This window comes from Thalassophryne amazonica, chromosome 21, assembly GCF_902500255.1.
Source record: "Thalassophryne amazonica chromosome 21, fThaAma1.1, whole genome shotgun sequence".
Lineage (NCBI taxonomy): Eukaryota > Metazoa > Chordata > Actinopteri > Batrachoidiformes > Batrachoididae > Thalassophryne > Thalassophryne amazonica.
In genome coordinates, this window is record NC_047123.1 from 24,052,624 (window position 1) to 24,065,518 (window position 12,895).

The window sequence follows — 12,895 nt, forward strand, 5'->3', positions numbered from 1 at the left end:
GGAAAAACCCTTGATTCAGTGAGTAAAAGTTTAGCTGATCTACCTGCCTGAAGAGTTGAACTAGTTAGAACCAGCTGGTTTAGTGGGTGGAAGAAAACAACATGGGGCAGGAGTTTTATTCACTCAAGTCAGGGTTTTCCATCTGTGTTTCTGGACAATCTCAAATCCAGATATTCTGAACCCTCATTGAGCTTGTCAAGTCCTGCATTGATGATTTCTGTTGATTTCCCCAAAGCAGAGGTGAGACGAAGTCACCATCAAGTCACTCAAGTCATGAATCAGCAAGTCCCAAGTCAAGTCTCAAGTCATAATTAAAACCAATTATTTTCAAGCTGACTTGAGACTTGACTTGGGACTTGGAGAATGATGACTTGAGAATGACTTGACAGTAACTTCGTCCCACCTCTGCCCCAAAGATCACATCAACATCCACAAAGTCAAGGTTGGCGAACATTTCCTCCCTGACCAAGAAGCTTACATGGCTGGAATCCACAACCCGACCCAACAAGCATTGAACAGACTAGGAGCCAGAACACATCTCTGATAATCGCTAAAAAGACAGGACGACTGGACTGGGTTGCTTGATGAGAGGACGTTTTGCTTCAAATCGCAGAAGCTTCCTTAGCTAAAATTCTTGCTCTGGTAGTCTGACTTCTGTCTTGACTCTTGTAGAGAAGAATAACAGAAGCCACAAAAGCTGGAGATTTAAACCTAACCAGACCCCTCCTACCGAGAGGCAGGCTGCTATTGGCTAGTGACTAAACAATTGCTTTAATTGGCACCTATTGTGCTCTAGTTAGCACCCTCCTAATGACAGGGTAGCTGTCCCTCCTAACAATGGGACTGAGGCCTCTCCTGACGAGTCTCCTAATGATGTGAATGACTCATTACATTACTCATTCCTGAAATTGACACCAGACTGCTCTGATCCAATTGAGGAAAAACCATTGCTAATACCTTTCCCCAACTGTCAATGCTGGAAACAATCTCAATATGGGGCACAAAGTGGGACCATCTGGTTACCCTATCCCCAACCCATGAGCAGTGCAATACCCCTGTAGCTGTTGCAGTCCGTGTGGTTGCCCCTTTCCTTTCCAGAGTGACAACAAGCCCTTTTTTCCAGTCTACTGGGATGATACCTGCTGCCCCAAGAGAAGCAAAGCCAAGTGTCAAGTCAAGAGATTCTCAGATCCATGGTCAAGTTACTGTTTGAGATGAGCTTGTCCTACTTCGGGTTTTAGTCCTGCCTCATACTGACATGTAAAACATGAACCATTTTCCTCTGTCAAGAAATATATATACTATAAACATAAACTATGATGCAGAATTCTTCACACATGAAATACACAAATGTCCATGTATCTGCTTTGGAAGCTTTTTGATGTCTTTGTGTTCATCAGAAGCACTTTTTTTTAAACTATTTTTACCCGCTCTACAAATCTCAGCGTGATGTTGTGTAACGTGGATTGATTGTGTTCTGTTGTTCAGTACATTAACCTGCTGTCAGTGTTGATGTTGCCTTTGAGGTTTGGTTGATCATATTTCATTCAAATGTCTGAGTAATTTATTTTGTCTCATTTTGGCAGCAGCTGTGTGTGTGTTGCCAATCAAACTGCACCTTTCAGAGTGGCCTTTTATTGTGGGCAGTCTAAGGCACACCTGTGCACTAATCATGGTGTCTAATCAGCATCTTGATATGGCACACCTGTGAGGTGGGATGGATTATCTCAGCAAAGGAGAGGTGCTCACTATCACAGATTTAGACTGGTTTGTGAACAATATTTGAGGGAAATGGTGATATTGTGTATGTGGAAAAAGTTTTAGATCTTTGAGTTCATCTCATACAAAATGGGAGCAAAACCAAAAGTGTTGCGTTTATATTTTTGTTGAGTCTATATATATATATATATATATATAAACAGACTACAACAGAATGAAAAATGCTAAATGGCAGCCCATGAACAGAACTTGCAGTTTTTCATAATGGTATAAACTCAATTAAAATGAGTGAATGGAATGCACTGGAAATACATCACCAACACTTAAATGCCCCCAAATTTTAAATGCACTTAAAGGAACTGAGTTGTTAGGATATGACAATTTTTGAGTTAGTTTAATTAATGGAGATGAGTGACTATAACTTTTTTCAAAGTTTGAGTTACATTAACTTAATTATTGTATTAAAATGGAGTGTTTGGTTTAACAGTGCATTTATTTTTGTTGAGTGTGTGTGTGTGTGTGTATATATATATATATATATATATATATATATATATATATATATATATATATATATATATATATATATATATATATATATATATATAAAACCAACAAGCTCCTGTATGAAGGACGGCGTCACAGGCTCGAAGTGGTCAAAGACAGCAGAGCATGTGAGATAAGAGCTCTAACAGGAGACCTCATCAATTAAAAAAGTGAAGACAATTTTCAGACAGCAGGGGAGGTGTCTATGCAGACCGTCTCGGGGGCATTAGGAACCGAGTCGATAGCCTCGAACAAAGCATGAGGCTTGTGACAACTTAACAAGATTACTTCAGATAAGTGCTTTCATTTCACAGTTGTCACAGTTGTTTGGTAATGACGCCAGCAGTCCCTCAGCATTTGAAAACCCATGTGCAGTTTGTCCTTTTTCCATTTGCATTCGGCTCTGCGGCGCTCTCGTCTAACAGCACAAGTCGTGTCGTTTAACCAGGCCTCAGATTTGGTTTTAGGCTGCCTGATTTTTAACGGAGCCACAGCGTCTAAAACAGTCTGGAAGGTACTACACACAGACTCGGGAATGACACAGGTGTAACTAAGAGACTGAGAACTGAAGAGCAGTGAAAGAGTTACAGTCCATGAGCCAGTCATCAATATTGACCTAATAGGTACCATTTAAGGTGACTAAACGACACTTACAATCCAGCCGCAGTGTACCATGGTCCACCCAAAAATGTATGATACCCATCCCAGGGTGGCAGCTGTAGCCAGGTAGGGGAGAGTTACACATAGGTCAAAATTTTAAAAATTTTTAAAAATCATGTTGAAAAATATACCACATTATTTGTGTCATCATACCAATTCCAAAAAGGTATAGTTTGGACTATCTATGACTGAATGTTCTGGAGTTATGGGATAAAAGCAGAAAAAATTATGACAAAGGTCAGTTTTAGTTTGACAAGGGGTCAAAAGTTAAAGTTGCACCAATTTCAGTAAATTATGCAAATTATTGGTTGACATAAAAGGATAAATAAATGGAATAGTTTTGACTGTGTTGAATGCTTGGTCTGCAAAGTAAAGGTCAAACAAGGTCAAGGTGCATTGGATTCTATGACGTGACATAACTAACATAACTAAGCATGACACATGGCGCAAACTATTCCTTTTTAGAACTCTCTTAACCCAGACAATAATTTGCATCACTTTTTTACAAAAATTGGAGCAACTTTAACTTTTGCCCACTGAGATTTGTCACCATTCTTGCTGTTTTTACCCCATAACTCCAGAACATTCAGTCTTAGATAGTCCAAATTATACCTTTTTGGAATCATTATGTTCAGACAAATTATGTGGTATAAATTTCAATATGATTGGAGCTTTCTTTTTTTTTTTAAATTTTGACCATGTGTAATTGTTTAATTGACCCCTACCTGGCTGCCTATTGAAAAACCAAGTGCCCAGTTTTCTTTTTTCCAAAAGTGTAATGTCTACGGAGTATTTGTGCCAAATTTGGTGCTTGTTTCATTGTTTGAAAGATTCTTTGGATTTTTTCCAAGATGCAGTGTGTAGGATTTATTGCCATCTAGTGGCGAGGTTGCAGACTGCATTATACCGTCACCAGTCACGATTACACGTCCCTTTATATTTAAGAACATATTACAAATGCTATATTCCATTTGTTATTAAAAAACCTTGAATCTGACACTGTAGCTTTAATTTAAGGTGAAATAATGTAATTTGTTAATCCATATTGCAGCGCTACAGAAGATAACTTTCTAACGTTTAGTGTATTAAAATGATTCAATTAGTGCTTCATTTCTTAAATGTATTCGTATTTATCTAATTCTAGTTTATAATGGCCAATAATTCAGCCACATTTTGCAAATAAATAAGTACATTTGGGTAATTCTACTAAGGGAAAGTAATAAAATCAAAAATTTAGTTTGACAATTATGAACTCTCTTATTCAGTGCAATAATGCAGTGATGTTTTTACAGAAATCCTTCAAAACTGAATCAATTTTCACAAAACCTGAAGGATTGGTCAGGTCCTGAACACAAGCCATTAACCTTTGGGGTCACTTCAGGTTAAGGGGTGGAGCCAGGAATAATGTATATTTCTGAAACATTTTTACCACCTCTCTTACGGTTGTTCAAGCAGCTGGCCACTAGATGGCAGTGTTGTGTAGCTGAGAAACGGGACTTTCACTGTTTAAATCTTGTAGCACGTGGTACTGAATAATCAAGCCCAAAATAATGAATGCACTCTGAGCTTACAGCTTACTTGGAGTCCACCTGGGGTACATTCAGTTGATTGGACATGATTTGGAAAGCCACACACCTGTCTACATATAAGGTCCCACAGTTGACAATGCATGTCAGAGCACAAACCAAGCATGAAGTCAAAGGAATTGTCTATAGATCTCAGAGACAGGATTGTCTCGAGGAACAAATTTGGAGAAGGGTACAGAAACATTTCTGCTGCTTTGAAGGTCCCAGTGAGCACAGTGGCGTCCATCATCTGTAAATGGAATGAAGTTCAGCTCCACCAGGACTCTTCCTACAGCTGGGCGCCCGTCTAAACTGAGTGATCAGGGGAGAAAGGCCTTAGCCAGGTCACTCTGTCAGAGCTCCAGCATTCCTCTGTGGAGAGTGGAGAAGCTTTCACAAGTACAACCATCTCTGCAGCAATCCACCAATCAGGCCTATATGGCAGAGTGACCAGACGGAAGCCACTCCTTAATAAAAGGCACATGGCAGTCCACCTGGAGTTTGCCAAAAGTCACCTGAAGGACTCTCAGACCATGAAAAACAAAATTCTCTGGTCTGATGAGACAGATTGAACTCTTTGGTGTGACTTCCAGGTGTCATGTTTGGAGAAAACCAGGCACCATCCCAACAGTGAAACGTGGTGGCAGCATCATGCTGTGGGGATGTTTTACAACAGCAGGAACTGGGAGACTAGTCAGTATTGAAGGAAAGATGAATGCAGCGTCTGGATCTTGACTTGAATACATAGATCGACTATCATGAGATGCTGAATACGCTCCTTTGATGCTAATTGTGACTTTGATGTTCATCAAGCTCTTAATTTCTGATCACTAATCTATGATGATGATCTTTGTTCTTGACCACTCATCTTTGATTTAACCTTTGATCACTGAGGCTAAGTTTTGATCCCAAAACCAATACTTGATTGCTGACCTTATATAGTTATTGCTTTGATCCTGTAATCACAATCAGTGACCTGTGACATGAAACTTGCTTTGATCTGGTAATCCTGATTGCTGACATCTTGATTGCTGAACTATAATTGCTTTAACCCTGTAAAGTCAATGGTCAGCATCCACACTTTGATCATAAGTGCTGAATTTGGATGCTAACTTTTTTGATCCTGTTCCCTGACCTTTCATCCTGATTGCAAGTGTTTTGATCCTAATCAGGTCTTCCTTGACCCTCATCCCTGACCTTGATTGGTGACCAGTGAAGCTGAGGCCCAATCCTAATACTCTCCCTTCACGCTATCACTTCACATTTCCCTTCATTTTGCCAAATGAAAGGAAATGACGAAGGCAGAGACTTGAGATTGGGCTCAGTTTTTATGCTGACCTTTGACACTCTCCTTAGATCCTCATTACTTTAATGCTGTAAGGTGATGACCCACCCTTTTAATCTGATTCTTGAACTAGCATGCTAATTGCTTTGATTCTGTAAAATCAAAGATCAGCATCCATCCTTTGATCTTTATTGCTGCACTTCGATGTTGTCGTATTTGATCCTGTACTCACAATCAAAGCAATCCAGAGATCAGGATCTGCACTTTAATAGGTTCTTTCTTAAGCCATGTGCTACCTCTTCACCAAATTTCATTTAACTGAGATCTGTTAACGCTGGAGATAATGCTGTAATGTATAGAATGTCATAAATAGGAAACCACTAGGGGGCGTAATTGCTTTAAAAAATTCACAACTGTGTGCTCATGACAACAGGATGCAACTTCAGCTTTGTCAGATGAATGTCTTATTTCACAGAATGCCTTTTGCTGGGAAAATCAGGATTCATCAACATCCTTAGTGTGAAAAGGGACAAATCAAAGATACCACAGTGACGCGTATAACGTGGTACTTTGGAAACAAACTGCAATTTCCTGTCTCCAAACATCACTTATCTCTTCCCATCACTCCCTTCTTTGCATTTCTGTCACGCCTGCACCCAAAAAAGACAGCCACCCCGCCTCTCCCTCATTTCTACAACCCCTGGCAAAAATTATGGAATCACTGGCCTCGGAGGATGTTCATTCAGTTGTTTAATTTTGTAGAAAAAAAGCAGATCACAGACATGACACAAAACTAAAGTCATTTCAAATGGCAACTTTCTGGCTTTAAGAAACACTATAAGAAATCAAGAAAAAAAAGATTGTGGCAGTCAGTAACTGATCTGCTTTTTTTCTACTGCCACAATCTTTTTTTTCTTGATTTCTTATAGTGTTTCTTAAAGCCAGAAAGTTGCCATTTGAAATAACTTTAGTTTTGTGTCATGTCTGTGATCTGCTTTTTTTTCTACAAAATTAAACAACTGAATGAACATCCTCCGAGGCCGGTGATTCCATAATTTTTGCCAGGGGTTGTAGATGATATGGGGCTGCATGTCAGGTAAAGGCACTGGGGAGATGGCTGTCAGTACATCGTCAATAAATGCACAAGTTTACATTTATATTTTGGACACTTTTCTTATTCCATCAGTTGAAAGGATATTTGGGGATGATGAAATCATTTTTCAAGATGATAATGCATCTTGCCATAGAGCAAAAACTGTGAAAACATTACTTGCAAAAAGACACATAGGGTCAATGTCATGGCCTGCAAATAGTCCGGATCTTAATCCAATTGAAAATCTTTGGAAGTTGAAGAAAATGGTCCATGACAAGGCTCCAACCTGCAAAAGCTGATCTGGCAACAGCAATCAGAGAAGGTTGGAGCCAGATTGATGAAGAGTACTGTTTGTCACTCATTAAGTCCATGCCTCAGAGACTGCAAGCTGTTATAAAAGCCAGAGGTGGTGCAACAAAATACTAGTGATGTGTTGGAGCGTTCTTTTGTTTTTCATGATTCCATAATTTTTTCCTCAGAATTGATTGATTCCATATTTTTTTCCCTCTGCTTGGTCTAAAAAGTAACCGTTACTGACTGCCACAATTTTTTTTTTTCCTGATTTCTTATAGTGTTTCTTAAAGCCAGAAAGTTGCCATTTGAAATGACTTTAGTTTTGTGTCATGTCTGTGATCTGCTTTTTTTCTACAAAATTAAACAACTGAATGAACATCCTCCGAGGCCGGTGATTCCATAATTTTTGCAAGGGGTTGTAATCCACCATTTTGCTTTCCGTCTGGTTGGTGCACAGATGGAGACTCTCTGAATAAACATGATAAACTTGCCATAGATGGTGGAGGTGTTGGCGGTGACTGTGGTGATGGTGGCACCCGGCAGCGTTGGCCTGTTTGTTTTTTTGTTTGTTTGTTTTTTTTTTTTGCAGCAGCAGCAGCGATCACACCAGTAGCAGGGCAGGGAGCTGCAAGCACAATAAGCTGCAGATAAAATTCAGCACTTCCATAAATATTTCATTTCTTCAGCTATACAAGTACGATGGAGAAGAGATGGAATTTGGAAAGTGACAGCTATTTTGCTTCTCTTCCTCATAGCAGCCTTCTCACTTCTTTTTTTTCCCACCTACTGCTCAGTCTGCCAGATGGACTGTTTTCATCATCTGATTAGGTTTTCTAATTAGTGGAGATGAGCTTCCCTGTAATGCGATCAATTTAGAAACAGATGTGGAAATGTCATTCCAGTCACTTCCTGAAGTGACTGTTGGGATGCTGGAGGAGGTGTTGAATCTCATCACATACTGATACAACCCCTGGCAAAAATTATGGAATCACCGGCCTCAGAGGATGTTCATTCAGTTGTTTAATTTTGTAGAAAAAAAGCAGATCACAGACATGACACAAAACTAAAGTCATTTCAAATGGCAACTTTCTGGCTTTAAGAAACACTATAAGAAATCAAGAAAAAAAGATTGTGGCAGTCAGTAACGGTTACTTTTTTAGACCAAGCAGAGGAAAAAAAATATGGACTCACTCAATTCTGAGGAAAAAATTATGGAATCACCCTGTAAATTTTCATCCCCCAAATTAACACCTGCATCAAATCAGATCTACTCATTGACATTGACCCTATGCCATGACATTGACCCTATGTGTCTTTTTGCAAGGAATGTTTTTGCAGTTTTTGCTCTATGGCAAGATGCATTATCTTGAAAAATGTTTTCATCATCCCCAAACATCCTTTCAATTGTCCAAAATATCAACATAAACTTGTGCATTTATTGATGATGTAATGACAGCCATCTCCCCAGTGCCTTTACCTGACATGCAGCCCCATATCATCAATGACTGTGGAAATTTACATGTTCTCTTCAGGCAGTCATCTTTATAAATCTCATTGGAAAGGCACCAAACAAAAGTTCCAGCATCATCACCTTGCCCAATGCAGATTTGAGATTCATCACTGAATATGACTTCCATCCAGTCATCCACAGTCCACAATTGCTTTTCCTTAGCCCATTGTAACCTTGTTTTTTTCTGTTTAGGTGTTAATGATGCCTTTCGTTTAGCTTTTCTGTATGTAAATCCCATTTCCTTTAGGCGGTTTCTTACAGTTCGGTCACAGACGTTGACTCCAGTTTCCTCCCATTCGTTCCTCATTTGTTTTGCTGTACATTTTTCGATTTTTGAGACATATTGCTTTAAGTTTTCTGTCTTGACGCTTTGATGTCTTCCTTGGTCTACCAGTATGTTTGCCTTTAACAACCTTCCCATGTTGTTTGTATTTGGTCCAGAGTTTAGACACAGCTGACTGTGAACAACCAACATCTTTTGCAACATTGCGTGCTGATTTACTCTTTTTTAAGAGTTTGATAATCCTCTCCTTTGTTTCAATTGACATCTCTCGTGTTGGAGCCATGATTCATGTCAGTCCACTTGGTGCAACAGCTCTCCAAGGTGTGTTCACTCCTTTTTAGATGCAGACTAACGAGCAGATCTGATATGATGCAGGTGTTAGTTTTGGGGATGAAAATTTACAGGGTGATTCCATAATTTTTTCCTCAGAATTGAGTGATTCCATATTTTTTTCCTCTGCTTGATCTAAAAAAGTAATCGTTACTGACTGCCACAATCTTTTTTTCTTGATTTCTTATAGTGTTTCTTAAAGCCAGAAAGTTTCCATTTGAAATGACTTTAGTTTTGTGTCATGTCTGTGATCTGCTTTTTTCTACAAAATTAAACAACTGAATGAACATCCTCCGAGGCCGGTGATTCCATAATTTTTGTCAGGGGTTGTAGTTTCTGTCTTTTTAGGAGTACACCAGTATGAGCACGAGTGTCTGGACAGTTAAAGGGTCCATCCCCACCTTCTGCAGTCATGTGAAACCTGTTGGCTGTTCCCATTTGCTGAGATCCTCAGAAATCCAAAATTTGGCTTTAAACACAGACTTGACATTTGACATGGTGATCAGGTTGATGTATAAGAGTGGAGGAATGTGCACACAGGTGGACTATGTCCAACGTAGGAGATGCAACCTAAAAGAAACAGCTGACTGTGCAGGGAGCTTGGCAACATTGGATTGTGGATTGTACACTGTAAACCCGAATCATCAAATTAATTAGAAAGATTAAGTAGTGCAAACTCAAAGTTTGAAGAAAATGTTCTACTTACTTAAATATTTCAAGTTTGTGTAATGTAGTCTTGCTTTTTGAATAATTTAAACTCAGAATTTTTGAGTCTTTTTTGACTTGAACTAATTGTATATTAAGTAAGCAAAACTTCAAAGCATAACTTCAGCAGAACTTAAAAGAATTAAGTAATTATGTATGAAAATATTTGAGTTGACTTAATGGGCTCTTCAGCAGGGGTGGTGGCCAAGTGGTCAGTGTGCTTGGTTTCAGTGCAGAAGGTTCCTGGTTCAAACCCCTTTTAAGTTGTGGGAACTGACTTTTACTTGTAAGTTTATGAACTCAAAAATTCTGTGCCAATTGATTACCTCAATATTTTTGAATTCTGCTAACTTGTTCGGGTTTACAGTGTAGAATGATTTTGGAGGTGAAGACGAGGAAGAGAGTGGAAGCTGAACTACATTGCAAATGGTGGAAGCTGCAGGAGGAAAACTGTCATGTGAAATTCAGGGTGGAGGGGAGGTGAGACAGGTACTGGATGGAGAGGAGGAAATGATTATGGACAACTGGGTGCAATATCTGAACAGAGGAAGACATGGAGACTTGGTGGTAGAATGAAGATATGCAGGAAAGCATGAGGAGAAAGAGGTTAGAGGTGAAAGATGCAGCTTAGGCTAAGGAAAGGCATAGTGAGCTGTACATGAAGCTGAACACAAAGGAAAGAGAGAAGGACTTGTGCTGATTGGCCAGACAGATTGCTAAAAATATGTAACTATTGAAAAATTGTGTGTTCTGTTTTATATTTGCCCATTATTTTTTAGATAAAACGCATTCATTCATGAGGTATATTAATGAAATAGTTGTTAAACTGGGCTTCCAACTTCGATTAAAAAATATTTTGCTAAATTAGCTATATACATTTTGGTGAATTTGTTACAAAAACCTGGTTGGAACATTAAAATCAAGTATCCTGTTATGTTTATATTTGTCCATTAAAAAAAAAAAAAAAAAAACTCCAGCAGGTACATTTAAAATTGGCCGTGAGCACGAATTTAACTGTAAAAATGTTGGTATATTTCCAAAAATCTGTATGTCATAGTTTACATAAAAATTATGATTATTTTTATTACCGTGTGTGTGTGGTAAATAAATGCTTTTATGCACCTTGAAGATCTTTTATGAGGGCAATGATTTTAAACAGGAAAACAACACTTTAGCTAATCATGGTGAATAAAATCCACCTGGGCTTGTTATGAGGGTTCGTGAGGCAGGTGTGAAAATGGCAGAACATTGCTGTTCTGAAAAACAGCTCACACATTATTTGGTGAATTTTCTCAAGTTTTCTGAACTCTTTGCTCAAAATCACCTGTGAACTGATTGAAGAGCAAAAAGGGAATTTTCCCCTCCAGTTGGAAAGCCAATCACACAGCCATTGTGGAGATGTCTGCTGAGATACCAACCTGACCTTCTGTGTTTGGTGAGTGGACTAAATGGTTTTTCACTCCTGAGGTTTGTATTCTCCTGGCCCATTTGTGTGTTAAGTTGTATTATGGAAACCAGGTTGTGACTGGTGGCATGCATGGTGCATACCCCCCACCCCCACCCCAGATGGTTTCATCTTTGGCCCATGCTCCACTGCCTTACCCTTTCACAATAAAACTCTCTATTAGGCATTTACTGTGGTTAATGCTAGTGTGACATGAAAATGCTTTTATTGTGAAGTACATTCATGAGGATTTGGCGGTAGAGCGGTCGACCGACCTACTGAGCCCATGGTAGGCGACACAGCCGCCGTAGCACTGTCAGTCACATACATACATACACACACACTTATGAACTCATTCACAAACACTGTAGCCACAGTTACTTTGAAAAGTTACTTTATTAGTTACTTTATACAGTTAGATTATTCACTTAGTTTGTACAGTTACTTCAATAGAAGCTGCTGAATGTAACTAATAAGGTAACTAGGAATCTAACTTGGTTACTCTTAAGATTGAGTAACCAGCAAAGTAACTAATCTTAAAAATAACCAAGTTGGATTACTAGTTACCTTATTAGTTACATTCAGCAGCTACGGCAGCTGCTGAATGTTACTCAGCAAAGTAACTTAGTTACTCTTTTAGTTACTTTGCTGATTAGTTACTTTGAGGATTACTCAATCTTAAGAATAACCAAGTTAGATTACTAGTTACCTTATTAGTTACATTCAGTAGCTGTCGACAAGTTGTCGGCAGCTGCTAATGAAGTAATTGTATAAAGCTGCTAATGAAGTAACCGTATAACGTAACTAAAAAAGTAACTTTTCAAAGTAACTGTGGCAACACTGAATAGCCAAAGTAATCCATAGTGTTTGGACAAAACCATACGTTGATATAACATACTACGTAAGACGTTACAATATGCAGTTAAGACCACGGGAGGTGATAGTCTAGTGGTTAAGGTGTTGGGTTTGAGTCCAGAAGATCATGGGTTCAAATCCCCACCTGACTGGAAAATCACTAAGGGCCCTTGGGCAAGGCCTTTAATCCCCTATTGCTCCCGGTGTGTAGTGAACGCCTTGTATGACAGCACCCTGACATCGGGGTGAATGTGAGGCATTAGTGTGTAAAGCGCTTTGAGCATCTGATGCAGATGGAAAAGCGCTATATAAATGCAGACCATTAAACCATTTCCATTTACCATTTGGTTAAACATTGCATTAATCTGATTAATTGAATCGTTAGTGTAATAATTACTGATTGATTATAAAAGTGACCATATGCATGATTTAGATGCACTGAGTCTGTGCCGCTACTTTATTTATATGAAATAGATGGAAAGCACGCCATACTGTACATTATGCAGCCTTATTTTATACGTATAATGGATTGGACAGCCCCATAGCAGAGCACAATTTGTGTTTGGTAATACAGACTGTGATATCTGTGCCATAATGTTTGGGTGG